The following is a 13022-nucleotide window of genomic DNA, read 5'->3' on the forward strand; positions in this document are numbered from 1 at the left end:
TCCAATTTAAATGAATTTTCGATAAAACCCACAGCTTAAATTGCAAAGTCATTACAAGAAAATATGATTATGCTGCAAAATGTATTGGGCATCTAATTTCTCTCCAATAAATTTAACAATCTTCCTTTTCAAATTGCTAATAATGATACCACAAGTGCCCTTAAGTAGCTTCTAGGAAGTTTTTAATTCCAGTCAGTTGTTGATCAATCACAAAAAGCAGCAAGACAAAATTTGGATGATGGAAAAATCCCGTGTGCTGCACAACTCCATTTTTAAAGTTTATGAGGCAGTTGGTGTTTGTTCTTTGTCCTTTCACCACGATGACCACATCTCACTTGATAAATGTATTTCACAAGAATGGTTGCTGAGTGTCCACATGAAACCAGTCTGCCACTTCCTACCTTGAGGCTATGGACAATATCGTTAAGGCTTACGAGCTTAATGTTGGAAGCTAAAATGTCTAGGAAACAACAACAGACAGAAGGGAACAATTCAAAGCTGTAATGTAATCGTGTGGTTCAAATAACTTTTATAAATTGCTAGAGATTCGTTCTCATGGTGTATGATGCCATCTGATCATCTTGATTCGATGACAGCCTTGTAATCATTCTCTGCTATCTATTATTCTGTGAGTGTTTAGATATTTGATACCTTTAAAACCATGTCCTACCTTTTAGCCTAAAATAAAGACATTTGTTTTCACACTATGAATACAGAAATTTGAGATGCACCTTATACAGCTGAGTGGATAATTGTATGAATTACAAGGTGGCAAGAGGTTCAGACCACATAACTGTATGAATACAGTTCGTATGGTTCACTTCTGTTATCTAAACCCGAGTAGGTTCAGTAAGAGGTAGCACTATTGTGTAGAGCTGCAGTTGTTAACAGACTTGATGGCCTGAATGGTCCATTCCTGTTCCTATAATAACCTGGCTGTGATTAATTTCCTTTAAAAGTCTTAGTGGGGTATTTCTGTCACCTTTCGCTATTTCAGGGACAGCATGCAAACTAGGGCCTGAAATAAAGTTGGACTTTGTGATCTAAGGCGCCACAAGTTGTATTTGATCCATTAATTGGGACTTGCTGTATGTCCAGTTATTAATTTTTTTCTTTTGCTATGTTGCAGTTCACACTACCTTGTACATAGATACCACATATTGTCAGTGAAGAGCTAACTAGATCATTATTACCTTGGATCACTCATGGGCATCATTGACACCAGGATTTTATTTCAGTTATCTCATGGTGCAAGATTGTGCTTCTGTTCTGCTGTTAAGATTTTGGAGCGGGGTAGGTCAAACGGCCTCTAGAGCCTGCTGCATCATTCAAAGTGATCATGGCTGATTCTTCGTCTCAACTCCACTTTGCTGCTCACTCCCTTGATTGCCTGAGAGATCAAAAATCTGTCTTATCCCAGCCTTGAATATACTCAGTGATGGGGTGTGCACAGCCCTGTGGGGTAGAGAATTCCAAAGATTCTCAATCTTCTGAAACTTCTCTTCCTCAGTTCGATATGATTGAATTCCTTTCCTAAGTCTGTCCTCCCATGTTCTCAATTTCCCCAGCCAGAGGAAACAACATCTGTGTCTATTCTATCAAGTTCCTTCAGAATCTTCAATGAGATCACCACCTGTCTTTGTTCTAAACTCCAGACAATATAGCTCCAATTTACTCAGCCCCTCATCATAGGACAGCCCTCTCACCACAGGACAACTTTCTCGCTGCAGGAACCAATCTAATGAACCTTTATTGTACTGCCAAGGCAAATGTATTCTTCCTTAGATATGGAGATCAAAACTGCATACTCCAGTACTCCAGGTGTGGTCTCACCAAAGCTCTGTACAACTATAGCAAGATTTCCTTGCTTTTGTATTCCAATCTCCTTACAACAAAAGTCAATATGTCATTAACCTTCCTAACTGCTTGCTGAAACTGTATGCTGACTTTGTGTTTCTTGTATAAATATACCCAGAGACAGGCCAATGTTAAACTCACCTCCGTCCTACAGCTAAATGTCATCATAATGTTCTCAGGCAATTTGTGAGCAAGGCCATAAGGAGTCAATAAATATATATACATGCACATACAACAATAACAACTCTCTTAATGCAGTAAAAGACCCAGGGTTCCTCAAAGGCGTGTTATCAAACAAAATTTGACTCCAAGCCAAAAAAGTAGATATTGGGGCAGATGACTTGCATGTATATACTACTTAGTTATACACAAGCATACATGCACATAGAAACATATTTACATGTATGCGTAAGCATTTTATATGTTTTACATATGTCAGTAGTGCACAAGAGCAATGCTGGATAATAAAAAATGGCATAGAGCGCACTAAAAGCTGAATAAGACAGATGCTGGAAATCTGAACCAAAAACCTAGAAAATCTCAGCAGGTCTGGCAGCAACTGTGGAGTGACAAACAGAGTTAACATATTCAGAACTGTTCAGACACAACCAAAAGTCCCATGTCACGTTAATACATTAATTTCTGCTGAGACAGCGGTGTAGCCTTGGGCATCAATTCTCAATTCCTCCAGGCTTTAACGAGACCTTTTCCTCCTGTCCCTCCAGGCTAAATCTTCCAGTGTCCTTTTAAACAGAGTCCCTTTACTCAACCTTCTGAGTATATGCGAGTCAACATCTAGTGGCTGTTTGTATTTGTATGTGTTTAAATCGAAATTGGAATAAACCAGTTCATTTGGATACTAGGACTTCATGTGTATGTACCAATGTTTTTGTCCCACAAAAATATTACAGTTTGGCAATGAGGTGGGAATGTGATTTTCCCTACGCGAACAAATTTTGGGTTGGATAAGCTTCCAGCTTTTTTGTTTTTGGTGAGAAATAGACCTAAAAATCTGCTATTAGAGGAAAGGCTGTTTCGACATGTGGGTGCACTGACCTTCAAAGATGGCCGCATCAACTGGTATTACTGGGTAACTGGGAACTGGGAGGTTGGAATGAGCTTTTTCATGTTGAAGCAAAGTACACATTGCAAAATAATGTGATCGACAAGTACCCTCAGGTGTTTAGTGAAACCAGCAAACTGATTCAGGGATACAAGGCTAATATACAGGTCCAGAGGAACACCAAGACCAGTTTATCACAGGCCTCATCCAGTACCCAGTGCTCTAAGTGAGAAAGTAAAGCAGGAGTTCAAAAGACTTGAGAGTGAGAACATTATCTTGAAGGTAGAAGAGAGTAATTGGGCTATTCCATAGTGGCAGTAACAAGTCAGATGGCAGTGTGTCAGGAAGTTGTAAAATAGTGATGTGTGTGTGTGTGTGTGTGTGTGAGAGAGAGAGAGAGAGAAAATTAATTGGATTAAAGGCAGCTGGTCTGAAGGTTTTGATGTAAACATGGGGGCAGTTTAGAATGTAAGATGTAAAAGGACATTTGCATTTTTAAATAAACCAGACTAGATTGTTTTCAAAGAAGGAGTGAAATGTGTCACCTAGCCAGGTGAAGTTTAGAAACTGTGTTTATTTTTCCCAAAGGTTACTGGTAAAAGTTAGTGCTATGAGAGATTTTTATTATCAGAAAGATAAAGTCCAAAGACATAGTGAAACAATGGGAATTTGCATTCAAAGGGGAAAATATGTATAATGGAGTGAAGGTAGGCATTTTTAAGATCTAACAAGTGTGAAAAGCCTTCATCTGTGCCTCAAGCTGCTATCTTCAAAGAGCTGGAGTTAAGAAAACTCACTTTGAATTTGACCGGTTCAGGGTATTGTATGTCACTTTGCCTGGGTCTTTTAAAATCTATGTGTCTTACTGTTGCCTTAACTGGAAGTTTTAATTAGGGAATTTAGAAGTTACTATAGTAGTAATTTATAGACATATGTATGTGCTTAAAAATCACGTTTCTTATTAATAAATGCTTAACCTAGTTTTATGAAAACCTATAAGACTTTGTGGTCTTATAACTACTGAATTCAAGGCATGTATCTCAAAATTTATACAAATTGCAAAACAAGTTGTGGCAATTGTTTCAAGTTTCCCCTTGGGATTTGAACAACTCAGCATTTACCATGAACTGTGCTATAACACAATGTAAGGATATGTTTTTTTTTATTCATTTACGAGATGTGGACTAGCATTTATTGCCCTTGAGAAGGTGGTGATGAGCTGAAGTCCCTGTGCTGTAGCTGCAGCCACAGTGCTGTTAGGGAGGGACTCGAACGTAATCCACTCGATGCTTTGTCAAACGTGGAGAATCTGTTCACAATGTCAGGAAGCCATATTTTCTCAAAATTATATCTGACAAATGCCTAACTGCAACTTGAGTTTAAGACATGTGGCTGTTTTCCTTGGAGAAAAGAAGGCTCAGATGAGACCTGATGGAGGTATTCAAGATCCTGAGGGGTGTGGACAGGATAAATAGTGTGAAACTGTTCCCATGTGAGAGAATTTGACACCAGCATAGTATGTTGCCTCCCTGGTGTTAGGGTCAAGGAAGTCACTGAGCAACTGCAGGACATTCTGAAGGGTAAGGGTGAACAGCCAGAGGTTGTGGTCCATATCGGTACAAACAATATGGGTAAAAAGAGGTAAAAGCAAAAGAACTACGGATGCTGGAAATCCAAAACAAAAACAGAAACAGAAATACCTGGAAAAACTCAGCAGGTCTGACAGCATCGGCGGAGAAGAGCACAGTTGACATTTCGAGTCCTCATGACCCTTCAACAGAACTAAGTAAAAATAGGAAAGGGGTGAATTATAAGCCTGTTTGTTGGGGGGGGGGTGGGTTTGTTGGGACAAGCAGCCAGTAATAGGTGGAGATAACCAAAAGATGTCACATACAAAAGGACAAAGAGGTATTGAAGGTGGTGATATTATCTAAAGGAATGTGCTAATTATGAGTAGAAAGCCGGACAGACAAAGTACAGATAGCTCTAGTGGGGGTGGGGTGAAGGAATACTAAAAGGGCTAAAAGGTAGAGATAAACAATGGGTGGAATACATTTAAAAATAATAGAAATAGGTGGGAAAAGAAAAATCTATATAAATTATTGGGAAAAACAAGGAGGGGGAAGAAACAAAAAGTGGGTGGGGACGAAGGAGAGAGTTCAAGATCTAAAATTGTTGAACTCAGTATTCAGTCCGGAAGGCTGTAAAGTGCTTAGTCGGAAGATGAGATGCTGTTCCTCCAGTTTGTGTTGAGCTTCACTGGAACAATGCAGCAAGCCAAGGGTAGACATGTGGGCATGGGAGCAGGGTGGAGTGTTGAAATGGCAAGCGAGAGGGAGGTCTGGGTAATGCTTACGGACAGACCGAAGGTGTTCTGCAATGTGGTCACCCAGTCTGTCAGGGTAAAAAGTGGGATGAGGTCCAGAAAGCAGAATATAAGGAACTAGGAAATAAATTAAAAAGCAGGACCTTAAAGACAGTAATCTCAGGTCAGGAATAGGAGAATAGACCAGGTAAATGTGTGGCTGGAGATTTGGTGTAGGAGGGAGGGATTTAGATTTTGGAGGCATTGGAACCGATTCTGGGGAAGATAAGACCTATACAAGCTGGATGGGTTGCACCCCATTGGGACTGGGACCAATGTACTTTCAGGGGAATTCGCTAGTACTGTGGGGGAGGGTTTAAACTAGATCGGCAGGGGGATGGTAACCTGAGCAGGGAGACACTAAGGAGGGAAACAAAGATAGGAATGAAAGACCGAAAAGTAGAAAGCAGGAAAAGTAGAAAAGAGGAAGAGGAAACGAGGGCTAGCAGAAAACAGGGCCGTAGTACCAAAAAAGATGTGTAAAAAGGTTAAAAAGACAAGCCTAAAGGCACTGTATCTGAATGCGCGGCGCATTCGCAATGAGGTAGACGAATTAACAGCACAAATAGATGTAAATGAATACGATATGATTGTGATTACGGAGACATGGTGGCAGGGTGACCAAGGCTGGGAAATGGAAATATCCAAGGGTACTCAATATTTAGGATGGACAGGCATAAAGGAAAGGAGGTGGCGTGGCATTGTTAGTTAAGGATGAAATCAGTGCGATAATGAGAGAGGATATTGGCTCACAAAATCTAGATGTAGAATCAGTCTGGGTGGAGCTAAGAATGAACAAGGGGCAGAAAACATTAGTGGGAGTTGTCTATGGGCCTCCAAACAGTAGTGATAAGATAGGGGACGGAATTAAACTGGAAATTAGAGATGCATGTAGTAATCATGGGCGACTTTAATCTACAAATTAGCAATAATACTGTGGCTGATGAATTCTTGGAGTGTGTACGAGATGGATTTTTTAGACCAGTATGTCAAGGATCCGACTAAGGAACAGGTTATCCTAGATTTGGTATAGTGCAATGAGAAGGGTTTAATTAATAATCTTGTTGTGTGGGGTCCTTTAAGGAACAGTGACCGTAACATGACAGAATTCTTCATTAGGATGGAAAATGAAGTAGTCCGATCTGAAACTGGGTCCTAAATCTTAAAGGAAGCTATGAAGGTATGAGGTTTGACCTGGCTAAGATAGATTGGGGAACTTCATTAAAAGGCATGACAGTGGAAAGACAATGGCTAATATTTAAGGAACAAATGTGTGTACTGCAACAATTTTACCTTCCTTTCTGGTGCAAAAACACAACAGGAAAAGTGTCCTGCCCAAGCGTGGATAACAAAATAAATTGGGGATAGTATTAGAGCCAAAGAGGAGTCATATAAAGTTGCTAGAAAAAGTAGCAAGCCTGAGGATTGGGAGCAGTTAAGTATTCAGCAAAGGAGGACCAAGAGATTGATTAAGAGGAGAAATATAGAGTATGAGAGTAAACTTGCAAGGAACATAAAAGCAGACTGTAAAAGCTTTGTAAGTATGTAAAAAGAAAGAGAATAATGAAGACAAATGTGGGTCCCTTACAGTCTGAAACAGGAGAATTCATAATAGCGAACAAGGAAATGGCAGAGCAATTAAACAACTACTTTAGTTCTGTCTTTACAGAGGAAGAAGCAAATAACTTCCTAGAAATACTAGGGAACCAAGGGTCTAGTGAGAAGAAGGAATTGAAGGAAATTAGTAATACTGAAACAATAATGGTGGAGAAATTAATGGACTGAAAGCCGACAAATCCCCAGGGCCCGATTTAAATCTACATCCCAGGGTACTAAAGGAGGTGGCCATGGAAATAGTGGATATGTTGGTTGTCATCTTCCAAAATTCTGTAGATTTTGGAACAGTTCCAGCCGATTGGAGGGTGGCGAATGTAACCTCACTATTTAAAAAAGGAGGGAAGGAGAAAATGGAATTACAGACCAGTTAGCCTAACATCAGTTGTAGGGAGAATGCTAGAGTCTATTATAAAGGATGTGATGACCGGACACTTAAAAAATACCACGGGATTAGACAAAGTCAACATGGATTTATGAAAGGAAAATCATGTTTGACAAACCTAAGGAATTTTTTGAGGCTGTAACTAGCAGAATAGATAAGGGAGAACCAGTGGATGTGGTGTATTTGGATTTTCAGAAAGTTTTTGATGAAGTCCTACGTAAGATTAAAATGTAAAATTAAAGCACATGGGATTGGGGGTTATACGTTGGCATGGATTGAGAATTGGCTAACAGATGGGAAACAGTAGGAATAAATGGGTCTTTTTCAGATTGGCAGGCCATGGCTAGTGGGGTACTGCAGGGATCAGTGCCTGGGCCCCACCTATTCACAATATACATCAATGACTTAGATGAGGGAACCAAATATAATATTTGCAAGTTTGCTGACGACACGAAACTTGGGAATGTGAGCAATGAGGAGAGTGTTAAGCAGCTTCAAGGCGATTTATACGGGTTGAGTGGGCAAAAAACATGGCAGATGCAGTATGACGTGGATAATTGTGAAGTTATCCACTTTGGTAGAAAAAAAAGAATGGCAGAATATTACTTAAATGATGATAGATTGGGAAATGTTGATGTACAAAGGGATTTGGGTGTGCTTGTACACTAATCACTGAAAGCAAGCATGCAGGTGCAGCAAGTATTTAAGAAGGCAAATGGTATGTTGGCCTTCATTGCAAGAGGATTTGAGTACAGGAGCAAGGATGTCTTACTGCAGCTGTACAGGGCCTTGGTGAGACCACACCTGGAGTAATGTGTGCAGTTTTGGTCTTTTTACCTAAGGAAAGGATATACTTGGCAGAGGAAGTGCAGTGAAGGTTCACCAGACTGTTTCCTGGAATGGCAGGATTGTCTTATGAGAAAAGATTGGGCCAACCAGGCCTGTATTCATCGGAGTTTAGAAAAAATGAGAGATCTCATTGAAACATAAAATTCAGGCTGGGATGGACAGACTGGATGCAGGGATGATATTTCTCTGGCTGGGGAGGAGTTCTAGGCTCTGGAGGTCACAGTCTCAGGATATGGGGTAGGCCATTTAGGACTGAGATGAGGCGAAACTTCTTCACTCAGAGGGTGGTGAACCTATGGAATCCTCGACCACAGAAGGTTGTGGGGGCCAAGTCACTGAATATGTTTAAGAAGGAAATAGATTTCTGGAGTCTAAAGGCATCAAAGGGTATGGGGAGAGCATGGGAGTACGGCATTGAGATAGAGGATCAGCCATGATCATATTGCATGGCGGGGCAGGCTTGAAGGACCAACCAAAACACCTACCCCTGCTCCTATTTTCTATGTTTCTATGTACCAAGACCTGGAGGATACAGATTCAAAATAATTGGCAAAAGGAGTAAATATGATGTGAGAAAAAAAATTTACACCCAGAGGTTGGAGTCTGGAACAAACTTCCTGAAAGAGTGGTGGAGGTAGGTTCAATCGAGGTATTCAAAAGGCAATTGGATTGCTACCTGAAAAAAGTGTGTGTGCAAGATCACGGGGATAAGGCAGGGGAGTGGGACTAGGTGGAATACTCTTTCAGAGAGCCAGTGCAGACTTAATGGGCCGAATAGCCTCCTTCTGACTGTGAAAGATACTGTGTCACTGTGTGACCATTAATACACACCATTTGGTCTAGTTCAGTTTGATAAGCTGCCATTTGGTGTTTCTTCTGCCCCTGGGATTTTCCAAGGGGCGATGAGCCAAAGTTTGCAGGAATTCAGGGAGTAGTGTGCAATTTGGACGACATACTTATTTCCTCTCCAACAGGCAGATTGAAAAAGATTCTCCAACATTTGGAAAAACATGGATTTTGGGCAAAGGCACACAAATCTGAAATGTTTCAAAAGACTGTAGAATGCTTGGGTCACAGGGTAAACAAAGATGGGTTGCATCCCACCAAGAATAAGATTTAAGCAATAGGAGATGTGCTACACCCCGGAATATCTCTGTGCTCAGATCTTTTTTGGGCCTAGTGAATTACTATGTTAAACTCATACCAAATTTGGCAACCTTATTGCATCCATTGGGTGAACTCTTGAAGAAGGATGTTCTGTGGAATTAGGCAATGGAATGTGACAGAGCATTCCAGTTACATAAAAGTAAGTTGCTGGATGGTACAATGCTTGTACATTACAATGTGTCCAAAAAGATTCAGCTAGCATGTGATGCCTCTCTATAAGGAGTAGGTGCTGTGATTTCTTATGTGTTGGACATCGGTGAGGGGAGATTGACTACTGTATTTGCTTAATGCACTGTCAGTGCCAGTGAGTGAAGTTATGCTCTGATAGAATGTAAACATTGTTTTTGATTTTTATAGTTCAATTTAGTCGTTTCACGGTCGAAACTGATCATAAGCCACTAATGGCTGTTTTGAATCCAAAGTCTCCGGTATTCATTTTAACTGCAGCCTGAATGCTGAGATGGGCATTGATTTTTGCATGCTTATCAGTATGGCATTAAGTACAGACAATTTGAAGATCATTGCAATGTAGATGCGATGCCTAGATTACCATCCCCATCCAAGGTAGAGCCCGACAGGGAGGATGTATTTTTCTTTTCACACGTAGTTGACTTGCCAGTAACAACAAGCGATGTTCGTAGAACAACCCACAGGGACCCTGTACTAGCAAGGCTGTATGCCTATATTGTAAATGGATGGCTAATACAGTTACTGCATTTGGAAATGAGGCCATTTTTATGCTAAGAATGAGTTGTCAGTGGATTAAGGATGTGTTATGTGAGGAGGCAGAGTTGTAATTCCTGAAAGGTTCAGATCACAGTTGCTATATGATCTTCATGACCAACTCTTTGCGCTAAGCTTGACAAAGAGTCTAGTGAGAAGCTACCTTTGGTGGCCTGGATTAGATAAGGACATAGAAGTTACAGTGAAACATTGTAGCACATGTCAAGCAGTAGAACAGAAGCTGCCATTTGTAACTTTGCAACCATGGAAATGGCCAGCCAGAGTGTGGCAGAGGCTGAAAAAGATTTTGCACAATTTGAAGGGCAACAGCTATTCATTGTGATAGATAGTAATTCAAAATGGATTGAGAAATTTCCAATGAATCGAACAACAACTAGCAAAACTCTTAATATTTTGTGTAGTTTGTTTGCTCCTTATGGGTTCCCAGAGGAAATAGTGTACAACGACGGACCTCAGCTTTGCTCAGAAGAGTTTGTAAAATTCACGAGAATGAAATGGGAATAAGTGCACTTGAGTTCCAACATATCATCCTGCTTCAAATGGAGCATCAGAGTGCCCAGTACAAATTGTTAAGTGTGTTCTTGTAAAGCAAACGCTCGTTACAAATTGGAAGAAATATCAACTGTCACTGAATCACAAACTTTTTTGTGAATGTATTGGGACACACCTCGCACTCCTTCTGGCAGAGCACTAGCTGAATTGTTTCTAAGAAGACGGCCTAGAACAAGGTTTTCATTGCTGAAGCCACATAGAGCACAGTCAGTAGAAACAACCCAGGCAGAAAGAGAAGGGTCGTTCGGACTCAAAACGTTAACTGTGCTCCTCTCCGTGGATGCTGCCAGACCTGCTGAGTTTTTCCAGGTATTTTTGTTTTTGTTTTGGATTTCCAGCATCCGCAGTTTTTTTGCTTTTATCAGGCAGAAAAAGAGTCATGATGGGGGTAGAGTGAGGGAAAGAAATCTGAAGTTGAACCAGCTGGTTGAAGTGAAAGATCATCATAAGTAGTTGAAGTAGTTACCAAGGAGAGTCATGAAAATATGTGATCCTTGCATATATTTGGTCAAAATATTTGGTAGTGAAAAGTTTAGGTTTGTACATATGGATCATGTTTTACTTTCAAAGATTCATGAAGGAAGTTGGCAAGAATCAAATGAGCCTGATGAATTGGATAGTTGGTACACGAGTAGGGTACCAAAAGCTATTTTAGCACAAGTTGTGTCTGAAATCAGTTCAGATTCCAGTCAGAGCTGGACAAACATATCTGATGAAGTGGAAATTTCAATTGAAAGTCGAGGCAAATCAGCCCTTGTTGGAGAAAGCTTCTGCTCGGACTCACACCAAGATGGGTCAAGGTCCTTCCCCAAGTTCTGAAAGTTTGGGTCAAGAAAGGAGTTATACTGTAAGGAATCGGAAACCAATGGTTAAGTTTGATTTGTAAATAATTGAAAAAATAAGAAATGTATATAATTTGTATGGATTTTGAACATTGCATAACTTTTTGTTTAAAGGGCAGGAAGAAGTGTAATAGCACCCTCATATGACCATTTGTATATTTATGTATATAAATCAAACCAGAATAAATTAGTTCAGTTGGGTACTGGAACCCCATGTGTATTGCCCAGTGTTTTTGCCCTGCAAAGATATCACAATAGCAAGGCAACTCTTGTAACTGCTTAATCTTTAAATCTTCAGAAGTTTCATTTCTTTGAACTGAGAGCCCATCCTCACCAGCACCATGCTTGATGGTTATCCCAAAATCAGTCTTTTTCTCCTGCTTGCCATAGCTGCACCTGTTGTTTGTCATCTTCCCCCAAATCTGTCTGACTGACTCAGAGTCTGGGCACAACAAAACCAGCTGCCTTTTGTATCCACGTGTTAAAACCTTACACCTTGCTTTCAATAAGCCTTTACCTGGGCCTCTGTCCCCATGGCAATCAGGTCACAAGATCATGTTTCCAAGCAGATTTCTTAAAGAGGTCACATCCCCCTCTCCAAGCTACTCAATTTTACCTTGAATTAAAGGAGACACTTTAAAATGAAGTCCAGCATTTGCCATGCTTCTTTAGGTGCCTTCTTTCCATCTTGTTGATTTTTGCATTATCAGTAAGTACTGATGAGGTGACTGTCTTAGAGATTATTGAATGAACTGAGAATGTTTAAGGCAAGTAGATTAAGGAGAATTTCATGATTTAACACTCCTGACCTCTGACCGAAATTCCAGCAAGTGCTCAACCATACTAAATCCTTAAACAGAATATATAGCACAGAAATTGGCCAACTAGCCCATGCTGAGGGTATGAAATTATAAAATCTTTTATAAAATTATACAAGGATAACTCCGTGCTGCTAATTTACCTTGTGCTACCTAGATCATTATCTCCTTCATGATTTCTTTTCATATTCATTCTTGGGATGCGAGCAGCAATGGCAATGCCAGCATTTATTGCCCATCCCTAAGCATCATTGAGAAGGTGGTGGTGAGCCCCTTGCTTGAACTGTTGCAGTCCATGTGGTGTATGTAGGTACATCCACAATGCTGTTAGGAAGGGAGTTCCATGTAATTCAAAGACAGAGGAGGTGGTTGGATTTTCTTGTTGCAGCTGGTCATTGCCTGGCAATTGTGTGACGCAAATGTTAGTTACCACTTATCCGCCCACGCCTGAATATTGTCTCAGTGTTGCTGCATGTGGACTCCAGTATCTGAGGAGTTGTGAATGGTATTGAACACTCTACAATCATCAGTGAGTATCCCACTTAATTACCTTATGAAATTAACAATCTCTGAATCCTGCATCATGGCAGTCACGTCAGTCACAGTGTAGCAAAGGAAACACTATACCACAGAACGCACAATATTTTGTTTACTAAGATGGAATTGTGTTTAAGGCTATAAGAAGCCTAATGGCTGTAAACAAAAGTGGTTGTAGTTCAGTTTGTTGTTACAACTGTCTCTATTGTGGATTATATTAATGATTAAG

General features: G+C 40.4%; 1 protein-coding gene across 9 annotated transcripts in view; it reads left to right on the forward strand.

Annotated features, from left to right (window-relative positions):
• Positions 1-13022, forward strand: part of plagl2 (pleiomorphic adenoma gene-like 2) — a 148272-nt gene that overhangs the window by 49881 nt on the left and 85369 nt on the right. The gene's annotated exons all lie outside the window — the stretch shown is intronic.

The sequence above is a fragment of the Carcharodon carcharias genome, chromosome 14 (genome assembly GCF_017639515.1).
Source record: "Carcharodon carcharias isolate sCarCar2 chromosome 14, sCarCar2.pri, whole genome shotgun sequence".
NCBI classification, from domain to species: Eukaryota; Metazoa; Chordata; class Chondrichthyes; order Lamniformes; family Lamnidae; genus Carcharodon; species Carcharodon carcharias.